General features: G+C 48.8%; 1 pseudogene; it reads right to left on the bottom strand.

Moving 5' to 3' along the window:
* Positions 1-1,706: 1,706 nt before the first annotated feature.
* On the bottom strand, positions 1,707-18,167 carry LOC148596151 (uncharacterized; annotated as a pseudogene).
* Between the last annotated feature and the right edge of the window lie 1,246 nt (positions 18,168-19,413).

The following is a 19,413-nucleotide window of genomic DNA, read 5'->3' as shown; positions in this document are numbered from 1 at the left end:
AGCCTGGCAGAGACCCTGCTAAAGGCATGAATTTCTCTTCCTGCTGGGAAGCAATCACTGATGTCACCCTATGTTTTTTCTCTGAACAGTGCAGAGAGACTGATTCCAACACTGCAGTTTGTCAAACTGGGGGATGGTTAACTACAAGAGGTGGAAATGCTCCACTCTGGAAAGACCTCTTCCCATCTCTTAGCTACAGTGGACCCCTGAAAAGGAACAAGAAGGGAGCTCATTTTCCCAGGGTTCAAGTGTTTCTTGAGATAGTCAGTCTGGACATACCATGCCAGTTTATAAACTCTTGACGTGAAGTGGGATTCAGCTCACTCCCATGAACTCCACAAACACACAGGAGGTGGCATTCCCTTTGCCCAAGCTGAAGGGTACACAACAGGGATGTATGCACGCAAGCTCCTTGTCCAAGCTCCTATTATAAATCAGTGGAAATGCAGGTTGAGAGACAGTTGCCCACACAAAAATACCAGGTGACCTTTGAAGAGACAAGGTGCTTCCAGATTTGTGCCAGTGTTTGTTTGCTTTGATGGAACAAGTTTGAGACCTTCAAGCTTCTAGAGCATCACATGGGGGTCAGGTGTGGAATTTCATTGGCTATCTGCAATTGTTCTAGAGACCTATTGCTACCACTACAGCTCCATGCACTACCAAATCGAGTCACAGGCAGACCCCGACAGTGCAAATAGCTCATGTAATTCAGTGCGGACACTTGATTCACTGACATAAAAATAGGTCCTTAGGGCCATGTCTAATGTCTGCCTTGTCCAACACAACTACACATGTCTAGCAGATACAGCTCCTGAGAACTCCTGAGAACTGAGCAGATACAGCTCCTGGAACTCCTGAGAAGCCATTTCCTTCTTAGGTGGTTGCTCGGCAAGCGACCCTGGGCATCCCAGGTTACCAACCTGTGCCCAAACAACTAAATTCTGCCATTGTGTTTAGTCAAGGTGCATCCCATCTACAACCAAGCATGCTGCATACATGAGAGGCACATCACTGCAAAGCTTACACTGTAGTTTCTACATTCACAAACTCTTCTAGTTCTACACCTGTTGAACCTCTTCTCGCCCACAGATGGTATGACCAGGGACTGTGTAAATGATCTCCCCAGAGTGACTGGATTACAGGCTGACCTGTAGAGTGACTGGATTACAGGCCCAGGAACTTTTTCAGTTGCACCTTATCCTTCCTGGAGACTAGTTCACCTCTGTTATATGGCCCAAAGTGTTATGAAGTAAGCTCAGGCAGCAATCTCTCTCCTGCAGCCAGCCCAGTTCTCCTTCTTCCTGGCTTCAGGTCCTGCAGCGTTTGCTCTGTTAGGGAAAGTCACATTCCACTATTACATTGCCACCAGCTATCTATGCCACGACGTCACTGCTCTGAAGTGGGGGCATTGCACACAGGGTGGTCTAGGCCTTTCGTAACAGGTTTCCCCACGATCAGTGCATCCTCTCTGCCACAGTAGAGGCTTTGCAGACCATTTGTTCATAATTGAATGCACCTTGGGGCACAAACAGGAGCAGATGGAGATAAACAAGCTATCACAGGGCAGAAACATTCCTAGAATAACTGGCATGTGGTAGGGTCACTCAAACAACTGGCAGCCTATGACAACATAGTACAGGCACTTCAGGAGAGCTTGCGAGGGAAGACAAAGAGGAGGGAGGATGCCTTTTGTGTGAAGGGGAAACTCAGATGTGTGGAATTTCATGCTGGGGGAGACAAGGGTCTGAGTGAGGGCCTGTGGGGGAGCATCAGAGGATAAGGGTGACACTGCAGTTGAAGTTATGGACTACCTGATTAGGGTGAGGTTGACACAGATGCCTTTAAACATCCCAAGGAAATCTGTGGCTCACAGGCCCTGGTCCTGGGATGGCTAGCTCCAGACTTTCCTACAGCAGCCTTGAAAAAGTGGAGTGAGGAAGGACAGAAGCAGAGTAGGGTGATCTAGGTGGGGGATCCCAAGGGAGCCACCTCTGAAGGAACCAGGAACTCCAGAAAGCCAGTTAGTCTTTAAGCGCAGCACCCACCAAGCACAAGAATGCTCAATTCTCATGCTCAGTAAAGCTAATAAACACCTCAGAGGACTCACCTGACTAAACAGGGAACTCACAGCTGAGCACCAGGGCAATAAGGTAACATACAGGAGGGGGATGGAAGAGAGGCTGCACATCAGAAATTTAGAACTATGAAAGAAACATAGTGTTAGGGTAGACAGTGCTGCCCTAGGATTGACACTGGCAGGGGATGTTAAAGGCATGAGGATGAGTTGCCACTGCTCCAGTAAGAATCATAGAATCATAGAATGCTTAAGGTTGGAAGGGATCTCTAGAGGTCATCTAGTCCAACCCCCCTGCACATGCAGGGTCACCTAGAGCACGTGGCACAGGACTGCATCCAAGCGGGTTTTGAAGATCTCCAGAGAAGGAGACTCCACAACCTCTCTAGGCAGCCTGTTCCAGCGCTCTGTCACCCTCACTGTTAAAAAATTTTTCCTTAAAAGGAGAAGGTAGACTGACTGCTGAGTGGTCAGGGAGCAGGAGATGCAGAAAGGTCTGAGGAACTCATCACAGTGTTGGCTTCGGTTTTCACCCAAAAGGTTTCCCAGTCTCTTGTGCCTGCAGTCATGACTCTGAGGAGAAAAACAACCAGCAGGTTTTGTGATTACTGAGGAAGTACTCACGAGAACTCAAACTATACAATGTCCATCAATGGCACTGCATGAGCTGCATAGGAGGATGCATTTAAAATTAACTCTATCATAGCAAGGTCACTACCTATCATCTTTGAAAGCTTGTGCAGATTGGTAGAGGTCTCAATTATTGCAAAAAAAGGAAATGTTACATCCCTCTTTGTAAAAGGCCCATAGGACAACATGGGGACCTGCAAGCAGTTCAGCCTCACTTTGGTGAGGAACGTGCAATGGAGTGAATCCTTCCACACCACATTTCTGGGCGCATGGTTTTCCCAGGAGAAATTGTGCCTCACCAGTCTGATTGCCTTCTCTGATTAAATAAGTGCATTTGTAGATGGAGAGGAGCAAACATCTTTTATCCAGACTTTAGCAAGGTGTTTAACATCACCTCCTGCCATATGTTTGCACGCAACTTAAGGATTTACCATCTAGAGGGTTAGGCAACCTGATGCATAGAAGGATGCTTTTATGGTCACACTTAGAGGGCAGTGATGAATGGGTAGCCCTCTTGGAGAGTCAAGAGAGAAATGGAGGAACAGGGATGACTCCAGGAATCTGACCCTTTTACCATCTCTGTTAGTGACACACAGGAGGGAACATTTGCCATGTTTGTTGATGACCTGAAACTGCAAGGGAAAGACCAGGCATATGCTTGAGGGCTGCCCTTCAGAGGGACCTAGACAGGCAGGAGAAAGAAGCTGCAGAAACCTCACAAAGCTTACCAAGGAAAATGCCAGGTTCTGTACTAGGGACAGAACAACACGCCACAGTTGCTCTGTCACAAGCTGGAGTCTTTAACAAGCTGGGGCCTGAGAGCCTGAGTAGCACATCTGCAGAAAAGACATGGACAGCAGCGAAAATGTGGGCCAGCAGTTTTTGGTGGCAAGAAAGAAGGCCAAAAGCATCCAGGCCCGGATGAGCAGGAACAGAGCCTGGAGCTGGAGGGAAATGCTGGTCCTGCTCTCATCAATATTCCCTAGACAACATCTAGAATGTTGTGTCCAGTGTGGGTCCCTGGGAGAAGTAAAAAGTTGGTAACTGGGAGGAAATACGTTCGAGGCCCCTCAAGAAAACTGGGGAGCTGAAGCACTTTGACTGTGATGGTACGGGGCTTGTTCAACCTGCAGGAGATGTGGCTTTGGAGGGACCTCATTTGAAAGGCCTTCCATTGCTGCAAGGAGTTCATCAAGAAGATGGAACAAGGATCTTCATCCTGATGCATGATGGGAGGATAAGTGATAAAGGGCATAAATTGAAAGAAGACTTATTCATGGAGGAGATAAGGAAAAGTTTTTCCCTTCAGAGGATGGTCAAGCAAGTGGGAACTGGTTGCCCAGAGAGCTTTTGCAGATTCCCCACTTGAACATTTACAAGCTCAGACTGGATCAAGCGCAGAGCAACTTCGCTGAGCCCAGAGCTGACCCTGCTGGGAGCAAGAAGATAGGGCTAGAGAGCTCCTGAGCTCCCTTCCACCCTAAAGGAGCCCATGATTCTTCCTTCTATCTCTGTATCTGCATACAGATTCTCCTTGTCTGTGGAAGTAGGTCAGCTTTCTTGAACTCCTCCATTCACCATGATTCAGATGCAAAACTTCTAGGAAGGAATCCCCAAATGCTCCTGATCAACCTTTTGCTTAACTTTCAATTCCTCCCCTTTTTTTTTCTCCTTCCCCCTTCTAAATTTGTGTCTTCCACCACCATGTTCTGATACAGAGAGCCCAAATCTGTCTACCCTTTCTCCATTGGTGTTTTTTGTTGTTGTTGTTGTTGTTTGGCAGAGGGAAACTTCAGTCCTGAAGGTCCTTGTGAAACTTGTCTGATTTGGAGAACAGGCACTTCACGGAGATTTGCAAGAGAAGTGTCAAGTCCTACGCATAGTGGGGGATGACTGTGTCCATGCAGGGAGGTTGAGAGAACTTGAAGAGTAGGCCTGTGGTGCTCCAGGTTTCTCTCTGAGGGATCTCTGTGATCATCCTCTGGCTTGGTGTTTCTAAGCAGAAACAAGTGAGGACAGAGACATGAGTAGAGGTGAGGAGTTGCCTTACCATTCTGGCCTCTCCTCTCCTCTCCTCTCCTCTCCTCTCCTCTCCTCTCCTCTCCTCTCCTCTCCTCTCCTCTCCTCTCCTCTCCTCTCCTCTCCTCTCCTCTCCTTTCCTTTCCTCTCTCCTCTCCTCTTCTCTCCTCTCATTTTTTTTTATTATTATTATTTTTTTTTTCACCCAAATACATGTTGCAGGTTGGAAGCCCCAAAAGGGTTTTAAAAGTGGGAGAAGCCAAACAGGTCTGAGCCTGACCATCTTCTGCAGGGTCACCAGCAATGGTGCATCAGAGACTGTGACATCGTATCTGGGTAACAAGCCACAACCATCTTAGAGGCCATTAGGCACTAACCTTGCTTTGCAAAGGCCACCTTAGCTCTGTGAATCCACACCTCCCTTCACAAAAGCCTCCTCACCTCTGTCAGCCCACGCCTCGCCTCGCAAAGACCCCCTTGCCATCAGTCCACGACTCGCAAAGGCCACCTTGCCTTGCAAAGGCTGTCTCCCCTCCGGCAGTCCACGCCTCGCCTCACAAAGGCCACCTCGCCTCCATCAGTCCATGCCTCACAAAGGTCTCCTGGCCCCGCAAAGGCCGTCTCACCTTCATCAGCCCATGCCTCGCCTCCATCAGTCCATGCCTGGCTTCGCAAAGGCTGCCTCACCTTGCAAAGGCCACCTTCCCTCCATCAGTCCATGCTTCGCCAAGGCCCCCTTGCCTCACGAAGGCTGCCTCACCTCCGCAAGTCCATGCCTTGCCTCGTAAATGCCGCCTCATACCCATCAGTCAATGACTCGCCTCGTCAAGGCCGTCTGGCCTCTATCAGTTCATGCCTTGCAAAGGCCACATTGCCTCCGTCAGTTCACAACTCATCAAGACAACCTCCCTTCACAAAAGCCACCTGCCTCTGTGAGTCCACGCCTCACAAAGGCCACATCGCCTCACAAAGGCCGCCTCACCTCTGTCAGTCCACGACTCACCTCACAAAGGCTGCCTCACCTCCCATTACCCGCCTCGCCTACATCAGTCCATACCTCGCCTCACAAATGACACCTCACCTTGCAAAGGCCGCCTCACTTAGCAAAGGCCGCCTCACCTCCATTAGTCCATGCCTTGCCTCGCAAAGGCCACCTTGCCTCACAAAGAACACTTCGCCTTGCAAAGGCCACCTTGCCTCCATCAGTCCACTCCTCGCAAAGGACACCTTGCCTTGCAAAGGCCACACCTTGCCTCTGTCTGCCTACACCTTGGAAAGTCTGCCTAGTCTCGCAAAGGCTGGTTTGCCTCACAAAGGCCAGTTTGCCTCACAAAGGCCGGCTTGCCTCCTTCGGTTCCTGACTCTCACAGGCCACATCACCTCCATCAGTGCACAACTCACCAAGCTCATCTCATCTTGCAAAGGCCACCTCGCCTCTGTGAGTGCAAAAATCGCAAAGGCCGTGTCGCCTTGCAAAGGCCGCCTCGCCTATGTCAGTCCACGCCTCGCAAAGACCTCCTGGCCTCGCAAAGGCCGCCTCAAAAAGGCTACCTTGCCCCGCAAAGGCCGTCTCACCTCCGGCAGTCCACATCTCACCTCACAAAGGCCACCTCGCCTCCGTCAGTCCACACATCCCTTTGCAAAGGCTGCCTCACCGCGCAAAGGACACCTCACTTCACAAAGGCCGCCTCATGTCTGTGAGCACACATCTCCTAAAGGCTGCCTTGCCTCGCAAAGGCTATCTCACATCCGTCAGTCCATGCCTCACCTCACAAAGGCCACCTCCCTTCCCAAGCCCACCTCGCCTACGTAAGTCCACGTCTCCCTTAGCAAAGGCCGCCTCGCCTCGCAAAGTACGCTTCGCCTTTCAAAGGCCGCTTCACCTCCGTCAGTCCACACCTCGCAAAGTCTGCATAGTCTAGCAAAGGCCGACTCACCTCACAAAGGCCGCCTCTCCTCTGTCAGTCCATGCCTCGCAAAGGCTGCATCGCCTTGCCAAGACTGTGTCGCCTCACAAAGACGGCCTTGCCTCTATCCATCCAAAACTTGCAAAGGGCTCCTGTCCTTGCAAAGGATGCCTCACCTCCATGAGTCCACGCCTTGCAAAAGCCACCTCGCCTCGCAAAGGCCGCCTTGCCTCTGTCAGTCTATGCCTCACAAAGGCTGCCTCACCTCACAAAGGCAGTCTCGCCTCCATCCATCCACATCTCGCAAAGGCTGCCTCGCCTTGCAAAGACCACCTCTCCTCCATCAGTCCACTCCTTGCAAAGGCCTCCTCACCCCATATAGGACCTCTCACATCTGGCAGTCCACGTCTGTACTGGAGATGGAAATTTCTGTGATCTGTAGAGTCATAAAAACCTCCTGTGAGAAGAAGAGGCCAGACCTTGGGAAAGAAGATGTTTGCCTGCCTAGGCTGAGTGATAAGGAGCACAGAGGCAGCTGCTCAGCTGGGTTCACAGGCAGCCTCCCTCTGGAAAACTGTTGAAGCTGGCCGCTCGGCTGGGCTTGTAGCCAACTTAACCACAGACGTTCTCCAAACTAGCTTTGGAGGTCAAATACCCGGAAATGAGGAAGAAGAGGAGGAAGGCAGGACCCTCGAATTGAGGGCTGGGACTCCCAACTGGTATGCGCACCTGCGCACCCAGAGGGGAGAGTTGCGCAATTAGAGGTGGAGTCTGTCTGCCCCCGGGGCTGCCTCCTGGGTCGGACTGACCCTATGTGCCAGGATGCACCGGGCATAAAAGTGGACAGCGCGGAGAGAGCGGGCAGGGGGAGAAGAAACTCCTGACTTTGAGGCCTACGCTGTCTCCGTGGGAGCCGGACAGCAACTCTCTCTCCCTGGTCTGCCAGCTTGAGAGGATCTTCGGGTCCAGATCGGCAGGTATCACCTCGTGAGTAGTTATCCATACTTGGCTTATTTTATGTGCTTTCACCTGAATAAATGCTCGATGTAGTCACCTCGTTCTGGCTGATTATTGCCAAATCCCGAGCCCATCCGGAACGACGCCTCGCGTCACAAAGGCCGCCTCACCTGTGTCAGCCCTAGCTTTGCAAAGGCTGCTTCGCCTCCGTCAGTTCACGCCTCCCTTTGCCAAGGATGCCTCGCCTCACAAAGGACACCTCGCCTCCACAAGCCCATACCTCAAAAAGGCATTGTTGCCTCGCAAAGGCCACCTTGCCTGCGTCAGTCCATGTCTCGCCTCACAAGGGCTGCCTCACCTCACAAAATTTGCCTTGCTTCTGTCAGTCCACGCTGTGCCTCTCAAAGGCCGACTCACCTTGGTCAGTACATGCCTCATAAAGGGCACCTTGCCTCGCAAAGGCCGCGTAGCCTCACAAAGGACGCTCCGCCTTTCAAACGCCGCCTCGCCTCCATCACTCCATGCCTCGCAAATGCCGCTTCACCTCACAAGGCGGCCTCACCTCCGTCAGTCCACACCTCGCAAATGCCGCCTTGCCTCGTGAAGGGCCGCCTCGCCTCCATCAATCCATGCCTCACAAAGGCTGCCTTGCCTCGCAAAGGCCAGCTTGCCTCCATGAGTCCATGCCTCACAAAAGCCGTCTCAGCTCACAAAGGTGAATGCTCCTTCTTGCCTTTGTTTATTGTCTGACAAGACAGCATAATGCTAATAAAATCAACTGTGCAATATGCTCCCCTTTCGGGATACTACAGGAAGGATTTGCAGTCCAGACTATTATTTTAATCTCTCCATGAAAATCAGAATTGATAATTCCAGGTAATACGAAAAGTCCTGACTTGGTGGTTGAAGAATGTTCAATTAATAGACCGCATACATTGTGAGGTAGGGGGCCATGTACCCTAGTAGGTATAAGGTTAACTGATCCATCTGCTCTGATTGTCGCTGTGTCCAGATCCAACCTGGTGCTATGGGCTATGCTGTATCGGAGAGACTGAATGGTTTTATGCTGGAGTTCACCATGCTTTGGTCCCAGGTTGGGTATGCCAAGTGTTGTTGAGGGACCCTGTTGTGCATTTTCGGGGTGCCAGGTCTTGCACCCCATTTCCCTGGATAGCATTTCCTTGCTTATCAATTTCTGAGTGACATTGGCTTGACATTGGTTGAGCTGAGTAGGTGGTTGTTTCATATTTTGCCTTTGTTTTCTATTTTGGGGACAATCTCATTTCATGTGCCCCTCTTGACCCCACTCAAAGCATTTAAGCACAACCTGTGCCACTACCATCTGCCGAGCTAAATCAGGGGCGAGCATTTCTGCTTTATGCTGTTCTGATCCAATGTTCTGACAAGCCTTTATGAGATCAGCAATCGGTTTTGCTGAATTACGTACAGGATCAATTGCTCTCTTACAGTCTGCAGTTGCATTTTTCAATTGCAAGCTCAAATAGCAAAATTTCAGTGGCTTCCTCTTGTTCAATTTGTCTCATAACAGCAGTTTGTAACCAATCTAGGAATTGAACATAAGATTCCTGAGATCCCTGTTGAATTGATGCAAAAGATGCTTCTTGCTGGCCCAAATCTGGCACCTTTTGCAAGTCCTTAATAGTTAACTCCATGGCTTGCATAAATACTGGTCTTGCACTTGTGCAGCTTGCATCCCTCCCCTCGCCATGATGTAATTGCCTCGGCCCAGCAACTTGTTTTCTCCAATATCTTGTCCAACAGCAATACTATCCTTAACCTGTGCACTCATTAGCTCCTTATATTCTAATGCCCATACGGTATACTGTGCCCGTGATAGAATCATTCTAAGTATTGCCAATCAGGAATCATGACATAAGATTCTCTTATAGCTTGCATAAGGTTTATAGTAAACGAAGCCTGGAGATCATATTCTCGTATTGATTCTATGATTCTATGGGTACAAATCAGGTTCATTGTTGGGGTCTGCTTCCCCGCAGTCAAAAGGATCATCAGCTTCTGGTGGATCTACCTGTGTCAGGTTAGGGATTTCATCCTACCCAGGACTTCGTATTTCAAAAGCCTGCGGCTCAGCCTATTCCTGCTTTTGAGAATCATAGAATCATAGAATGCTTAAGGTTGGAAGGGACCTCTAGAGGTCATCTAGTCCAACCCCCCTGCACACGCAGGGTCACCTAGAGCATGTGGCACAAGACTGCATCCAAGCGGGTTTTGAAGATCTTCAGAGAAGGAGACTCCAGAGCCTCTCTGGGCAGCCTGTTCCAGTGCTCTGTCACCCTCACTGTTAAGAAATTTTTCCTTAAGTTCCTGTGGAACTTTTGGTGTTTCCATTTGTGGCCATTTCCTCTAGTTCTGTCGGTGGCCACCACTGAAAAGAGGCCAGCACCATCCTCCTCACTGCCTCCCTTGAGGTACTTATATACACTGATTAGATCCCCTTTCAGCCCTCTCTTCTCCAGGCTGAAAAGGCCCAGCTCTCTCAGCCTCTCCTCATAGGGCAGATGTTCCAGGCCCCTGATCATCCTTGTAGCCATGCGCTGGACTCCCTCCAGCAGCTCCACATCCTTCTTGTACTGGGGGGCCCAGAACTGGACACAGAACTCCAGAGGTGGCCTCACCAGGGCTGAGTAGAAGGGCAGGATCACCTCCCTCGACCTGCTGGAGATGCTCTTCTTAATGCACCCCAGGATCCCGTTGGCCTTCTTGGCCACGAGGGCACACTGCTGCCTCATGGTCAACTTGTCATCTACCATGACGCTCTCTGTAGAGCTGCTCTCCAGAAGATCACTCCCCAGCCTGTACTGGTGTCTGGGCTTATTCCTCCCCAGGTGCAGGACCTTGCACTTGGCCTTGTTGAATTTCATGAGGTTTTTCACCACCCACTTGTCCAGCCTGTCCAGGTCCCCCTGGATGGCAGCGCAGCCCCCTGGGGTATCATCAACTGCTCCCAGTTTGGTATCATCAGCAAACTTGCTGAGGGAGCACTCTGTGCCTTCATCCAGGTCATTGATGAATAGATTGAACAGGACTGGGCTGAGGACTGACCCCTGGGGAACCCCGCTAGCTACAGGCCTCCAACTAGACTCCACACCGCTGATCACGACCCTTTGAGCTCTGCCATCCAGCCAATTCCTAATCCACCTCACTGTCCACTCATCTATCCCATACTTCTGGAGCTTGCCCAGGAGGATATTGTGAGTGACAGTGTGAAAAGTCTCGGTGAAGTCAAGATTGATGAGAGCCACCACTCTCCCCTCATCTACCCAGCCGGTCATTCCATCATAGAAGGCTATCAATCAGCTTAGTCAAGCAAGATTTCCCCTTGGTGAATTGGTGAATCCATGCTGACTACTCGAGAGCACCTTCTTGTCCTCCATGTGCCTGGAGCCATTCCATCACTTTTCCAGGGACGGAGGTGAGGCTCACTGGCCTGTAGTTGCCTGGGTCCTCCTTCTTGCCTTTTTTGAAGACTGGCGTGATATTGGTTTTCTTCCAGTCCTCTGGCACCTCTCCCATTCTCCAGGATCTTTCAATGATGGAGAGTGGCTTAGGTATGACATCCACCAGCTCATGGAGAACTCTAGGGTGCATCCCATCAGGGCCCATGGATCTGTGGGTATCAAGTTTCCGTAGGTGCTCTCTGATCCCATCTTCCTCTACCCAGGGCAAGTCTTCCTCTCTGCAGGCTTCTTCTCTTGTCCCTAGGGCCTGGGACTCTAAAGGGCTGCCCTTGGTAAACACCAAAGCAAAGAAGGCATTGAGCAAATCTGCTTTTTCTGTGTTATTTGTAACCAGGGTGCCCATCCCGTTCACCAGTGGACCCACGTTTTCCCTGATCTTCCTTTTGCTGTTAATATATTTGAAGAAGTTTTTCTTGTTACTTTTAACATCTGCCGAGGCCCACCCCGCGAGACGGAATGAACGACACTTCAATGTGAAGCAGGTTCAATTCGTTTACTATTCTCTACGGTGTAGCTTTATACAATTCTATCACCTGTAAGCGTACACACGCGCTAAGCAACAGCATTCTCATTGGTTAAACTATAGTGTCCATGCATAACTAGCTTGCAGCTGGCTGACATTCCTTTCCGATGCTCTATTGCTGGTCCTCCCGGATGCTTATCTGGCTATGGCCGGCCTAGTTCATTAAAAAGTTGCTAACGAGCGTTATCTTCTCCGGGTGGCCTTGGTTCCCATCGCTTCAGTTCCCGGTTCTCACCGCCTCAGCTCCTCGGTTCTCATCACTTCAGCTCCTCAGTTCTCATCACTTCAGCTCCTCGTATTCCTGTAAAAGTGCTAAGGCCCCAACATTTCCCCCTCTTTTTTCAAAAACAGAATTAGCGGTATTATGCATCAAGCGTTGCAAACATTGGCAAAAGCAAGGTAACATAATCACAAGCACGAGTATAACCATCCCGATCACGCACAAGTGGTACAACATTTCTGTAATCCATGGTCCTAAGCCTAACGATCTGAGCCAATCTTCTAATCCCCAACTTTCTTCCTTCAACTTGTGCAGCCCTTCTTTCAAGAGTGCAATCTTTTTATGGATAGACTCTGAATGATCGGATAAGTTTAAACAACACATACCTTCAAAATCCTCACACCCATGCCCATGTGCTAAAAGCAGAAAATCTACTGCGGCTCTATTCTGCAATACTACATGATTTACACTAGCTACATCTTGCGATAGCTGATCTAAAATGTCTGATGTTAAATTTAATTCATTCCTTGTCCAGCATGCTAGCTGTTTCAAGGAAGTCATTGCTCGTGCGGCAGTGCTCCCTGGGATAAGCAGGGACACGAAGATAGTTTTGACCCTTGACCAAAATCTTGGATCCCCCAACTTTTGTACAATCTAACTCATGTATCGATCGTTTTCTTCCTTTTGGATACAAAGGTCATCACTTGAGATATATTAGGGTGAAACAAACTCAGTCTCCCCAGATAACATGGACCTCCTTGTGGACTGGACGGTACTCCGTTCCATGCCCGGTCTCCGCATATTAAAAACACTCCTGGTGGTAGCCGTTTTGCAGAGAAGCTCGTTAATTTACATTGGGTATATGTGTGAAGATAAACATCATTAATTTTCAGCCCCGAGTTAACTGTTGCCCATTGCGATGTACTTTCTTCAAGTGCACCTTTGCCATGTGGTTCAAAACTAACCCATCCACCGTTTCGGGTGGTATTTGTGGCATTCAGACTTCCCAACAAGTCTAATTCCTCCGGCGGGGAAGTCAGAGTGCCATTCAGACTTTTAATGATTTCACATTGCCAGCACCCGTCTAACTGTTCTGCCGTTCGCTTTGATCGGTAAGAGCACATAGTAGTATTTAATAGAGTATCATTAAGCACAGCAAAATTAGCTACGTACCCATTGAATTCTTGAGGTTGCCAAACAGGGACTCCTATCAAACAAGTGCGAAAAGGGTCTCCTGGACGTTCCAAGCTAAGACAGAAGGCACTTTGGCCTGTCTGATTAGCTATGGTGACCCAAATGTTCTCCCTCTGCTGAATTTCTGTCTGCCATTTCCCCTGCACTATTCCTGTCACTGTTATCAAGATGATTACCAAACAGCTGAACCTGGTCCATTCTGACATCCTGGTCCATTGATTGTTCCTGTCTGTTCCGCAACCACGGTCGTACCCACTTGGCTGGTACCCAGGTCGCTCCATCTCCTGCAAGTACACAAGCATAACCCCGTCCCCACGTAATTAACTCGACCGGACCTTCCCAGATCTGTTTCTGCGGCCAGAAAACTTCTACCTGCACCTTCTTTCCTGAAAGATCAGCTGGGTTTTTAGAAAAATGGATGAAAATAGGTATACTATCATCATTTCGAGGGTTAAGCCAATTTAAAACATAACATGCTTTACTGATTAACTCGTAGGGACTCTTCTCCCCCTCTTTTTTCAAAGCAAACAATAATTGTTTTAAATTTTTATGGTGACGCTCGATAATGGCCTGACCACCAGAATTATAAGGGATACCCGTCTGATGGATTATTCCCCATTGCTGGAAAAAGGTTGCACAGGTGTTACTCTTATACGCAGGTGCATTATCTGTCTTTATGATGTCAGGCTTTCCTAAAACAGCAATTGCCTGAGTCCAATGTTTACAGGCTGACTTGGCATTTGCAGAAGTGGCTGGGGTGGCCCATAAAGCCTTTGAACAGGTATCCACAGTAACATGTAAATACTTGAGGTGCCCAAAAGGTGCAAACTCTGTTACATCTGACTGCCATATCTGTCTTGGTTGTAATCCCCTCGGGTTAGTACCCATTTCCTGTAAAGGGGTCAAGCGTGCACAATCAGGACAAGCAGCAATAATAGCACGAGCTGTTGCTCGGGAAATTTTAAATTCGCGTTGTAACGCTCGAGCAGACTGATGAAAAAATGAATGAGAAGATGATGCCTGCTGTTCCACCGAGCAAGGAATACCTGCTGCTGACACAACACTATCTATGACTGCATTGCCTTCTGTTAAAGGACCAGGGAGTGCAGTGTGGCTACGGATATGTGATACCCAAAAAGCATACCTCCTCTGTTGTATGATGTTCCAAAGCTGAACAAACAAGGCTTGGAGACTATGGTTGTTTACGTGCCCTATAATTGCCCTATTAATTCGTTGAACAATGCCTACCACATACAAGGAATCAATGACTATATTTATGGGCTGATCGTGAAAGGTTAAAAATGCCCAAACTACAGCTTTTAGTTCTAGGACCTGCACGGATGCAGTCTCTTTCCGAATTTGTGTTTTCCAGAGATCTGACTCCCGGAAAGCATACCCATACTTTCCAGTTTTGCTACTAGCATCCGTGAATACAGTAATCGCGTTTGACAATGGTCTTGAGCTCCGGATTTCTCGCTCTTCCAGCTCCAAAGAGGTGTGGAAGAGAGGATGCTTAGGATAGTGATTGTCCACTTTAATTCCCTGAATGGCTAAGGCAAATTCTACGCTGTTCAAGCACCATTCTTCGACTATCTCCAGAGCCTTTAGAGGCAGAATAATACTGTCAGGCTCCCTACCGGCAATTGTTCGTAAACGCTGCCGGGCTTTCAAAACTCCCATTCCAATTGCCTCATGCCTCTGAGTTAAGGTGCGTCGTAGGTGACTTGGAAGAAAAACCCATTCGAGTATAAACAAGATCCCCTTCTCATTTATCTGGGCAATGATTACTGCTACCTCCCTTTTCCGATTATAAACCACCAAAGATATTGGTAACCCTTCCTGTAATCTATAGGCAGCTGTTCCGGCTATCTTCCCCTCAATTCGTTCTAAGGCTGTGGCAGCCTGTGGAGTTAAGCTCCGCTTTTCCGCAGGCTCTTTAGCTCCTCTGAGCAGTTGAAACAACGGCTCCATTTCCTCATTGGTAATACCACAAAAATTTCTGATCCACTGAATGTCTCCCACTAATTTTTGCACACAGTTAACAGTGTCAATTTTTGTCTGCAATTTAAGCTTTTGGGGTCTAATTCTAGCCTCTGTGATAACCATACCCAAATAATTCCAAGGAGCTTGCCTTTGCACTTTCTCAGGGGCAACGACCAAACCAAATTCCTTTAAACAAGTAATTAATTCCTCTTCGTGCGTAGCTGGTAAAACTTCAGGGCTTGCTATTAGGATGTCATCCATATAATGATACGTAATTAAATCTGGGTGATTTTTCCTCCACGGTTTCAGGGCCAAATTCACAAACCATTGACAGATGGTTGGCGAATTTTTCATTCCCTGTGGAAGAACTACCCACTGATATCGTTCCGATGGGCCTTCCCTATTAATTGTAGGAACCGTAAAGGCAAATTTGTCACTGTCTTCCGGGTCGAGGGGTATTGTAAAGAAACAATCTTTCAGATCAATTACTAACAAATGCCATGCTTGTGGGAGCATAACAGGTGAAGGCAACCCTGGCTGTAATGCTCCCATGTTTGCCATGCATGCGTTAACAGCTCGGAGATCATGTAACAATCTCCACTTTCCTGATTTTTTCTTAATGGTGAAAATAGGGGTGTTCCAAGGACTTGTTGACGGCTTAATATGACCTTGGTCTAATTGTTCTTTAACTAGTTCCTTTAGGTAACGCAGCTTCTCCTCTGGCAGCGGCCATTGGTCCACCCACACAGGGTCCTTCGTGGTCCATGTTAACTTTAAGGTGGGGCGGAAGCTGCCCCCAATGGCCGCTAGGGAAAAGGTGTCTGCAAGATGACTCCCCACTGGGCCAGAACATCCCTTCCCAACAGCCACAGTGATGTACACATCACATAAGGTTTTATCATGGCTCTGTTTCCCTCTTTATCCATGATGGTTACAAAGCATCGACTAACCTGCGTAGGAGATTGCCCTCCGATACCTGTCACAGGAGCATCAATTTCTTGCAGATCCCACTGAGGTGGCCATGCAAACTTGGGAACGATAGTGATATCTGAACCTGTATCAATCATCATGGCAACATCAGTAAGACGAATACCATCCGGTCCCACCATACTCACGAGTCTTGTCGGACGCTGAGTAGTTATTTTTTCACAAAAGGCAACCTGGGGGGGTCCAGAAGATCCAAAGCCTTTGTTTCCACGCTGGGCCTGTCCAGGATTAGGAACTAGAGCTCGAAAAGGTATCAATTGGGCTATCCTGCTCAGTGCTGGAATAGTAACAGGAGGATTGAAAATTTTAATCATTATGCCAATATTTCCAGAGTAATCAGCATCAATACACCCTGGTAGAACAAAAATACCCATTTTTGAAGCTGAGGAACGGCCAATCACCAAAGCGGATAGGCCCTTCCCCAGGGGACCAGTGCACGTAGATTCCAATATGTGCACATCAGAATCTCTAATTACTGTGGATTTTGCCACGGCCAAATCGACTCCTGCACTTCCGCAAGTTGCGGAGGAGAGCTCGCAGAGGCAGCCATCGTTCGGGGATATTTGTTCGCCGCGTCCCTCATAACGCGGCAGCTCCCGTTTCCCTGCAACTGTGTACCGTTCTTATAACATCGTGACCGACATTCTGCTGCCTTATGCCCAAACTTTTGACATTTAGCACAGTTCCCATTAAATCCTTTCGGGCCCACACTTTCAACTCTAAATTTGTTAGGACACCTTCTTTTCACATGTCCTGGTAGGCCACATTGAAAACACACTCCATGAAATCCTTTATCCCCCTTTCCAGATATTCTCCCCTCCTTGAGTGCTGTAGCCAAAGCCACGGCATGTATTTTAGCCTTCTGCTCTTCTTCGACCAGTGGTGCTCGGGAACATACTTCTATCATTTGAATAATCGAGGCCCCTGGTGGCAGAGTAGCCAACAGTTGTTTACAGGATTGATTTGCGTTTTGTGTTGCCAATTCCTTAGCCAATATTGCTTTCATCTCTGGAGGCACATTAGGTGCCATATCCAGGGCATCCTTCAGCCGGTCGACAAAACCGAAAAAAGGCTCGTCTGGCTTTTGCATTATTTTAGTATATGGCAATTGAGGTGTTCCAATCTGTGGCAGGGCAAGAAAGGTTGCTAAAGCTGCATTTTTTGATTGTTGTAATACTCTAGGGTGAAGCGCTGCTTGGGCCTCAACTGCCCGATAACGCCCATTTCCCATCAGTTGGTCGAGAGTGGCGACCCTTAACGGATCATCCATACTACGATTTAGATTTTCCAATTGCTTTTCTTCTAACCTTTCTTGCCACTTTGCTAGCCAGAGCATATAGGTAGTAGAGGAAAGCAGAAGTTCCATTATAGCCCTGCTGTCTGCAGGAACCATACTCGAATATTTAAACAAAGCAGAGACTTGGTTTCGAACAAGCTTATTATCATGTCCATATTGCATCACTGTTTTTTGTAAATCTCGCACCAATTTCCAATCTAAAGGCTCCCACTTGGGGCCCTGGGCTCCCACTACTACGGGGGCTGCTATTGGAGTTAATATAAAGTCCCCCTGTAACCGAGCATTCTCTATCAACCCCTTATACCGCGCTCCCGCGTTAAAAGTTGGATCAATAGGTGGCGCCACATCCTTACTTTTTCCCGCACTATCACTTCCACATACAGTGGCTCGGAACCACGACAACAACCCTTCTTCATCTGGATCGCTCCCTCCAGCTGCTTCCCCTTTCTTTTGAGCCTTCCATAACTCCTCAATCTCTCCACCCAAAATGTAACCCTCCATACCAAATTTTGCCTGTAGATAATTTTTTGCTTCGTCAATTGTCATACTCCCTTCTTTAACCTTCTGCAGTACCCACTCCTTTTGTCGTTTCATAACCTCTTCATTCACCTTAGAGCTAGAAGCACCTTTTCGCGCCTCCCATTGCCCCAGTTGTTTATCCACATTCTCCAACCCCTCTACGATAGCCTTATGGGCAGCTTTATATGCTGCCTTCACATCCCTTGCCCTGGACCCACAATCTAAGCGCCGCATCTGTTCCAATAACTCCGTCATTCTCTCTGTTTGCTCCCGAAGTTCTCGTCGCATTCCTTGGATGGTACTGTCATCGTCATCCGACCCATTCGGGATCGGTACTTTACTCGGATCCACGTCCATTTCGGGCGCTGTGGGGAGTGGTCGTTCCGGGGGTGGTCGTTCCTCCCCCTCCCATGGTGGAAGATCCTCATCCACTCCCCCCATACTTCACGTTCAGCTAGAGTTACTGGACACGCCTGTCGAGATGAAATCCCTTTTTCCTTATTGTCCATTTCCTCGTATGGATTCGGTTCAATAATTTCAGTCCACTCGGAGTCTCCTGAGCCACTCTCCTCCCCCTTTTCTCCGCCGAGTGCCTCTCGCAAAGCAGCAGCGACTTGAGCCTCCCCGTGCAATTGTTCAAGCATTAGCCGCACGGGACGATATATTTTCGCAAGTCGCCGAGCTTCCTTTGAACCTACTTGCACACCATCCCACAGTTCTTTTCCCACTCGTTCCCAGGACTCGATCTTATATACCTGAGAAGTTTCTTCTATGAGTTTTTTCTGCTTACAAAACAGCAGCAAGTCAATTAAATCGTCTTTTGAGATCTCAGTTTCAGTCTTTTGAGCGAGCTTTAACAAACTTTCTATAATAGCACGCTCCGTTGCTGATGCAGTAATTTCCATCCTAGTTGCTGATGCAGCAATCCCCATCCTGCCCCTGACTCACCAGGTCAGTCCTGACTCACTAGGTCAGCCGTGGCCACGATCCACCTCTCCCGGGCGCCCAGCTACTTCTCCGCTGGCTGCAGGATCCCTCGCGTTCTCGGCTCCACTCTACCCACGGTCGTATCACGTCGGGGTCACCAGATGCCGAGGCCCACCCCGCGAGACGGAATGAACGACACTTCAATGTGAAGCAGGTTCAATTCGTTTACTATTCTCTACGGTGTAGCTTTATACAATTCTATCACCTGTAAGCGTACACACGCGCTAAGCAACAGCATTCTCATTGGTTAAACTATAGTGTCCATGCATAACTAGCTTGCAGCTGGCTGACATTCCTTTCCGATGCTCTATTGCTGGTCCTCCCGGATGCTTATCTGGCTATGGCCGGCCTAGTTCATTAAAAAGTTGCTAACGAGCGTTATCTTCTCCGGGTGGCCTTGGTTCCCATCGCTTCAGTTCCCGGTTCTCACCGCCTCAGCTCCTCGGTTCTCATCACTTCAGCTCCTCAGTTCTCATCACTTCAGCTCCTCGTATTCCTGTAAAAGTGCTAAGGCCCCAACAAACATCCCTTGCCAGATTGCTTTCCAAACATGCCTTATCTTTCCTTGTCACATCTCTGCATTCCCTGACTACATTCCATGAATACGCCTTCTCTT

This window comes from Tinamus guttatus, unplaced genomic scaffold, assembly GCF_059628265.1.
Source record: "Tinamus guttatus ecotype Peru unplaced genomic scaffold, ASM5962826v1 Tinamus_guttatus_pri_ptg000029l, whole genome shotgun sequence".
Classification (NCBI taxonomy): domain Eukaryota; kingdom Metazoa; phylum Chordata; class Aves; order Tinamiformes; family Tinamidae; genus Tinamus; species Tinamus guttatus.
The sequence above is the reverse complement of the archived record's forward strand: the minus strand, read 5'-3'. Positions and strand labels throughout refer to the sequence as shown.